Below are 8076 nucleotides of genomic sequence, written 5' to 3'. Positions count from 1 at the left end.
AATCTTTTTCTCACTTTCTGTGCTCACTGGTTTTTTTACTTATATCCATCGTTATATATTTTTAATTTAAATATATTTTTAATCTTCAAATTTAAAATAAATTTATTTTTAATCTTTCAAATTTAAAAATGTTATTTTTAATTTTTAAAATCACCAATAACATATTTTAAATAATAAATTAAGACAGTTAAATAATATTAATTAATTTAATATAATATTTTTATTAATAAAAATATAAATAAATAAATTTTATGTAATAATATTAAATAAATTTTTTAATAAAATTTGAATATAAAAATTTTTTTTTTTTTTGAAATTATAGAAATTAAAAATAATAATTTTAAACTTGAAAGATCAAAAAATAAATTTATCCTAAATTTGAGAGACTAAAAATATATTTATATTTATATTTTTTTAAAAATAATTATCATATTATATAGTTTTTAACAAATAATATTAATTATAAAATTATTATTTTATTTATTTTTTAATTTTAATTTATTTATTTATTTTCTTTTTGGCTGTTGATTGAGGTGCGTGTTGGAGGAGCGTGGCGTGGGGATTGAGAAGAGAAAGAGGAATTTCCGGCGCCGATGAGGAAGGTGGCACGTGCGAGAGGAGAGAATGATTCGGTGGGGCGGCGATGTTTTAGACACAAAGGGTCACACTTTCTTAATGTTCGCCACGTGTCCCTTGTAGTTCGCTTTTGAATTGGGTCTCTCTTCGTTGTTTCCCAAAGTTCGTGCGAATAAAAGATTCTACAGCTTTTGCTGAATCATTCCTTGTGGTTGTACCATTAAATAATATAAAAAATATTTTTGTTTACAGTTGGATTATAAGAATTAATATAAATTAAATTTTTACTTAAAAGTTTTAAATTATATCATATCATTGTGTTCTTGTTTATTCACGTCAAACAAAAGATGGATAAATTAATTATATGGATTATGAGCTAAATAGAATCCAATAATATATAATACTGAAACTCAATTCCAGGATTTAAAAAATAATATATAAAATGTTTATTAATTAATTAGACAACAATTTAGAAAGCATGACATTAATCCTTTATTCATTTTAGAAGGGAAAAAAAAAAGAAATATAAGAGAAAATTTTGGAATTTGAATAAAAGAGAAAATAAAAAAGAATTTTTTTTACAAGTCAACTTTTTTCTCTTTCTTCTTTTTTTTTTGATTAAAAAATACATTAATATTCATATTATTTTAATATTTTCCCGCATTCAAACATACTGTACTATCTTACCCAAAAAAAATACTGTACTATAAAAGAAAATATATACTCCTATACTTGTGATATTAATTTCTTTCAAATATATTAGTTTTTTTTACCAATATATAAATAGACGATATATATATATATATATATATATATATATATATATATATACTTATAATATAGTAAATTATTTGATAAAGTGAAATTGGTTATTAGCACAGTAATCAATCAACATGTTATGCATTTCTTTGATAATAATGAGAAAATAAAATAAGTCTATAATTTGAGAATTAATGCATTTTACTTATAAATAATGTAAATAAAAATAGAATAAGGTAAACATGTATAATATTATAATCAATAATTTGTTCATTTCAAACATATGTAAAGTGTGTAGGAGTAATAGAACCCATTCCTGTGTGTACATTGTAGTTTTTCATTGGTCGGTGTTAAAATGGAAGCAAACCCTTATTTTTAAAGAAAATATACAATAATTGTTTTGCTTCTTTTCATTTTAATTTTTTTATAAACTATTTTGGGAAGGTTGTCAGGTCATGTGTTTGTTTTGTTTGTAATATTGCAGTGGATTTTGAATCCAAATTTGTTTTTATTCCTTTTTCAACTTTAATAATTAGATTAATAATTTTGAATCCACTATTTGTGTTGTTGCAGAATCTACGTGGGGCTGTCACGTGCTGTACCGACATATCCCGAGCGCAGTTTCAAACGGCAATTGATAAAATCCTAAGTTATCTATAACGTTGCTATAGCATAAGAAATACCATCTTTTATTCTATATAGTTGTTTAGGACTTTTATATCCTTAATTTATTATGAAAATTATACATTATGTGGAAGGTGTAATTTTCTTTGTAAAATTAATCTTTCAATTACTCATTCTATAACTGCACACTTTCAACGTGTAAACCTAAATGATCTTTTAATCGTTAACTGTTCATTTTTTTTAACAAAATAACATGTGAATATTCTCTTTTTCTGTATATATATTTTGATTAGACCATTTTTTTTTTAACTAACTATGTCTCTTATCATAATTTTCTTTTTTTTCCTCATTTTTTAAATAAAATATATAAATACATTTTTTTTCACTAACTTAAAAATTCATTTTATCTCATTTATATAACAATCTCACATACCTTACATTGACACAATAACATCATGTAACAAAAGCCATGCAATGAAAAAATGAATATTTTATCCTAAGTTCTCATGCAACAAAAATTTGGACACCATGCATGTATAATATGTGACACCCTTTACCCCGCATACCATAAGAGATAAATAATAAAATTTGAAGAACATAATCTTTCATAATTAAAATACTAAACGTGTTCAGATAGAGAACACCACATCCATGACTTAAAAAAATAATATAATTAGCAAAAATTACAAAAAAAAATAAGGCTAAGGTTTGCAAAATAATTTAATAGATACAACATCTTAATCTAATCATATCCACGCCCCGATGTCACATGTCCTATCAAAGGAAATCCCAACATTGAAGCCTAAGCTTCGTCACCAACATCCTCAGTCTCATGCTGATAATCACCTATATAACAATCAAAGGAAAATAATACAAAAGAAAAGGGAGTGAGAAACATCTCACTCTAGCTCACGGTGTAGGAATACACACCGGATAACCAAATACAAACAAGACAGGTATATGTACATAACATAGATAGATTAACAACAATATCACACTCCACTCATCAAAAGCATAAAAATCACTTTAACATATAACATTAAAATGCACATGTAATAGACACGGACTACATATTATCATGCATGTGGCACCAGTAACACATATCACATGGCGTATTACCACTAGCAATACACGAGAGTAGTCTAGGAGTACATGCTGGGTCACACCGTCTGCACACTTTCACTAGAAGGAGATACTACCAGGGTCTAGTCGGGATAGCTAAGCCGCGCAAGATACATCCCATGCACACAATGGGCGAGACTGAGACTTCCAAACCGAGTTATCCCCAAGGACTAACCCCCAAGCTTTTACACATGGGGGCCTTCCTTGGCGGTGTATTCCATATCTTACCCTTAAAAACATTTATGCAAATGATGCATGTCAATCAAGACTCTATGCATTCTCATATCACATTATCATGTCTCATTATCATATCACATCATCGTGTCTCATTATCATATCACATCGTCATGTCTCATTATCATATCATATCGTCATGTCTCATTATCATATAACATCGTCATGTCTCATTATTATATCACATCATCATATCTCATTGCCATATAACATTATCACATATCCTCATATCTCATGTCTCATATTCACATTTCACATTATCTCATCATATTCATATACTCTCCACAGAGCACTTTAATTCATATCAAAACTTGTCTATTTGCGAAATTAACACACATATTTGTACATCTTATCCAACAAGGAATAAGACAGAACAATAAAAAAAAACAGAAAACATTCATATTTTTCCTATTTTTCATAAGGTTCTCTCAGGAACCCACATAGCACTCTAATTCACATAATAAACATTCAAAACAGTACAATTTACTCATACGATTACCTCTTCAAATAATCTCCTCTTACAATCATCAATGCATTCCCTTAGGGTTTCCCATAGGAACCCATATAGATCTCAAATCATACAATTATTTACATATAAAGAGAGTAACAAATGAAACAAATACAATTAGGAAAAACCTCTCATACATGAGCATACAACAAACGTAGGATTGAGGGCCAATCCCACTACCCAACATACATTCCCACACCTAGAGCAAGATTTCTCACTCCCCCCTTACCTGGATAAGTAGAAGACAAACTAGAGCGAAATTTGGTTAATCTCCTTCTCTTGGTTCTCCTTGGTCTTCAAAGAGTGTGTCTAGAAGCAGTGCTAGAGTCTACTATTTATAGATGTAAGGAGTGGCTAGAATGGCTCGTTTCGAATATGGAACGGCCTGTTCTGGACTCATTCGTCATGTATAAAATTTGCAGCTGGAAGGGCCCATTCTCAAACCAAAATGGCCCGTTCTAGGGTTGGAATTAACTCACAACGACCATGTTTAGAACGACCCGTTCTTAAACCAGAACGGCCCGTTTCCAACTAGGGTTATAGGTCATTTTAGTAGTTTGGAACGGCTCGTTCCAGTTTTGGAACGACCCGTTCTAGGCTACTAAATCACCCTTATAGGGCTTTGAGCCTTCGTATAATCTGTGAAAATAGGGGTGTTACATAATATCTATACATCGAGATCTCAATAATCACTAGAATCAAAACTATAAAACAAATCTTGGTCATCAAAGCAAAAAAATAAAAATATCCTCATGGAGTTACAATTCCAAATGTACAACATTTACATACGATAACGAAACTATTATACAAAATGATGAGAAAACTCATCCTCACATAATAAGATTATCTACATATTCAAGGATCTCAAATGAATACGATGATTTTATTTCTTGGCTCTATATATAAAGAGAGCAAAATTGTAATAAATACAAAATTTAAATACTATAATCTTCCTAATTAAAAAATGAAACAAATCACTAAAAGATATTAAAACAAATTAATAAAAATTTATAAATCTAAATAATATCCTAAATATTACAAATTCCTAAAATAACTCCTTAAGCTCTCAAATTTTAATGATAACAAACAAAACATTTTTCTAAGAGAAAATATTTTTGTGAAATTCTCATCAAATGAAATATAAAATGCAATTCGTTAGAGAGATGATGTGTCATTAGAAAAAGTATACAATTTGTCTTTATAAAGTCTTATATGCTTATTATTTATAATGAGTAATGACTATTTTTTGCATGTATGAGTGATTCTTTAACAAATCGAACTAAGAAAGCTCTTTAGAACTCACAAGTCTGTTAAAGAGAATGAAGTCATGCTTCACGCCATAACCAAGGACAAACAGGTCCTCGAAATCATGGAGAAAGTCAGAAAAATTTGATGCAAAACCTGCTCCTCACTGATATACATTACATATAGTCTGTTTGGTATCCTAAAGATGATAAGTAGCCTCCTTGATCAGATAAGAAGTGATAATTTAGTAAAACACATTTAATGCATTAACGAACACTTTTCATCTCAAGGACCTCATAAAAAAACATACAAAACAAGCTTGTGAAAAATCCTTAAGATTTTTCAAGGGTCATCTTCATCCGACCTATTATATAAGAAACTTCACAATTAGAAGGAAAAAGAGAAGAGAAAAGGATAATCCTTTTGCAAGCATTTATAATAAACATATTCCTTCATTCTTTCTATAAAACTCTTTGTACTTAATTTATTGTATCACGATTTGATAGGAAGATGAAACAACTTTGTTAACCTTAATAACTCTAAGTTATTGGGTTTGAGCCTAGAGAGGTTTGTTTATAAAAGAATACTTATTGTTTAAGTCTGAAAAGGCTTGTTTGTAAAAGAATACTTGTTGTTTGAGCCTAGAGTGGTTTGTTTGTAAAAGAATACTTGTTGTTTGAGCCTAGAGTGGCTTGTCTGTAAAAAGAATACTTGTTGTTTGAGCCTAGAGTGGCTTGTTTGTAAAAGAATACTTTTTGTTTAAGTCTAGAAAAGCTTGACTATAAAAGAAAACTTGGTGTTGAAGACTGGAAAGGCTTTGTGTGAAAAGAATAATTAGGTAGATTACTTGAAGAGACAATTCAAAGAACACTTAGGTTTGAGTCAAAAGTGGCTTGTTGAAAGAATACTTGTATCTTGTTTAAGATAGTGAAACTCAATCTAGTTAGATTAAGAATTGGACATAGTTTCAAGGTTGAGATGAACCAGTATAAAAACACCTTGTGTTCTATGTGCTTTTTCTTCAACATTCCTAATTGTTAGTGTTACTACTTCACTACTTGAAGAAGTGTTAGTTTTTAATTTGCATTGTTCAACCCCCCTTCTAGTATCTATCTTTTCTCCATATTTGGTATTAGACCAAGGTCATGTGCTTGATTCCCAATGAGAGAAATTATTGAGTAGGAGATTGTTTGCCAAGTGGCATTAATTATCCCGTGGTGGAGGGCTAGGTGGGTCAAATCACATTCAACATGTGACGCTTGTGTAGATACAATTAAGTAGAAAGAGGTACGCCCTGACTAACAGCTATAACTTTTAGCCTAGCAGTAAGCGCTCAATCCAATAAAAACAAGTTAATAAAAAATTGAAAATCTAAATAATATCCTAAAGATTACAAATCCCTAAAATAACTCCTTGAATTTCCATTGACTTAGTTTATTTGAAATTTAAATTATTTTCTCAACACGAACTAAGTCGGCCCTAAACAACACATAAATAAAGCCAAGAGACTAGTTGTCTTCGACTTCCACCATCCACTTGATGGTCAAGAAAACAACATCTCCAACTGCCAAACCTCTAGTTATACCTGGTTTTCTCCCTTGTCAAGAGATGATCAATATAGTCAACACAACAAACAACATGGTAAGCTTGTGAAAGAAAACAACATAATATGCATAAAAACAACAACTTTGTCAACTGAATTCAACTGAAAATCACATCAACATGTAGTAACTATAAAAATAAAAAAACAACTTAACAATTGAAAACAACTTTAGCAACTAAGCATCTTTAATCAACTAAACTACTAAGCAATGTGAACGATTGAACAATAGAAAACAACTTAACAACTTTATAAACAACATGATCAACACAGTAAACAACTTTACAACACAATATACAAATCAACAACTTCACACCTCAATAAATAACTTATCAACACAATATACAGCTCAACAACTTAACAACTCGACAACTAATCAACTCAATAACTTTATGCGTCATCACCCATTTCAAGTAAGAGATCTCTTACAACACATGTGAGTAATTTAAGTGGTTTGACCCTAATGAATCAACAATACAAAATGACCCATATTATTCAGGTCATATAGCACAATTTTAGATACCAATCCAATATCAACTCAGAAATGATTACTCAGATGTCACCATTTAAACTAAGAAAGTTTAGTACCATCGTTAGGTATAATATAACTTAGGTATGGGCCTGCTATGACATTGGTATGCATTAACCAAGTCTCACATGGAATTTAGCTTGCTAACTATCCTCTCGATACCATGTACCTTTCCAGCAATTAGTTTTGGATTTTACTCCCTGACTTTATTATACCTTACTTAATAAGTCATAACATAAGTAGTATGGTTTGACCTAACCCCATATTGTCTCAACTAAGGACCTAGACGAGACAACAACACTTAACTTTCTAAGGCAACTTACTCAATGAAGGGTTTTCAACTTTGGGTTCGTAGAGCACCAAATATGTAGAAAAGGAGATATTTCAACTTATAAAATAACCTATCCTTCTCTAGTCCTAAGTTCTTTTACAATTTGGCAACATGCATAATGTATTCACTACAAGAAAATGACGATTTTGCGACGGTTATATGGCATACATTGTGACGGTTAGAATTGCCGCAAAGACAACATTGCGACGGTTTGGGAACCATCGCAGAATTGTCCGTCACCAGGCAATTTTGTGACAGTTATCAGAACCGTTGCACAAACCGTCGCAAACTTGGAATTGCGACCCTTTCATCAACTGTCGCACCAACTGCCTCTATATTAACATTGTGACCATTTCATCAACTGTCGCACCAACTGCCTCTAAATTAATATTACGACTCTTTTTTTACCTGTCGAAAATTATAATTTTTTTTTAATTTTAATAAATTTATTAATGTAACAATCCTCATATTTGGCCTCTCAAGGATTCTATTTCACAATATTTCATTATTTAGCGTGTTTTATCCTTACTTGTGCAATTTCTGGGAAA

Source organism: Cajanus cajan, chromosome 2 (assembly GCF_000230855.2).
Source record: "Cajanus cajan strain Asha chromosome 2, NIPB_CcT2T_4, whole genome shotgun sequence".
NCBI lineage: Eukaryota > Viridiplantae > Streptophyta > Magnoliopsida > Fabales > Fabaceae > Cajanus > Cajanus cajan.
The sequence above is the reverse complement of the archived record's forward strand: the minus strand, read 5'-3'. Positions refer to the sequence as shown.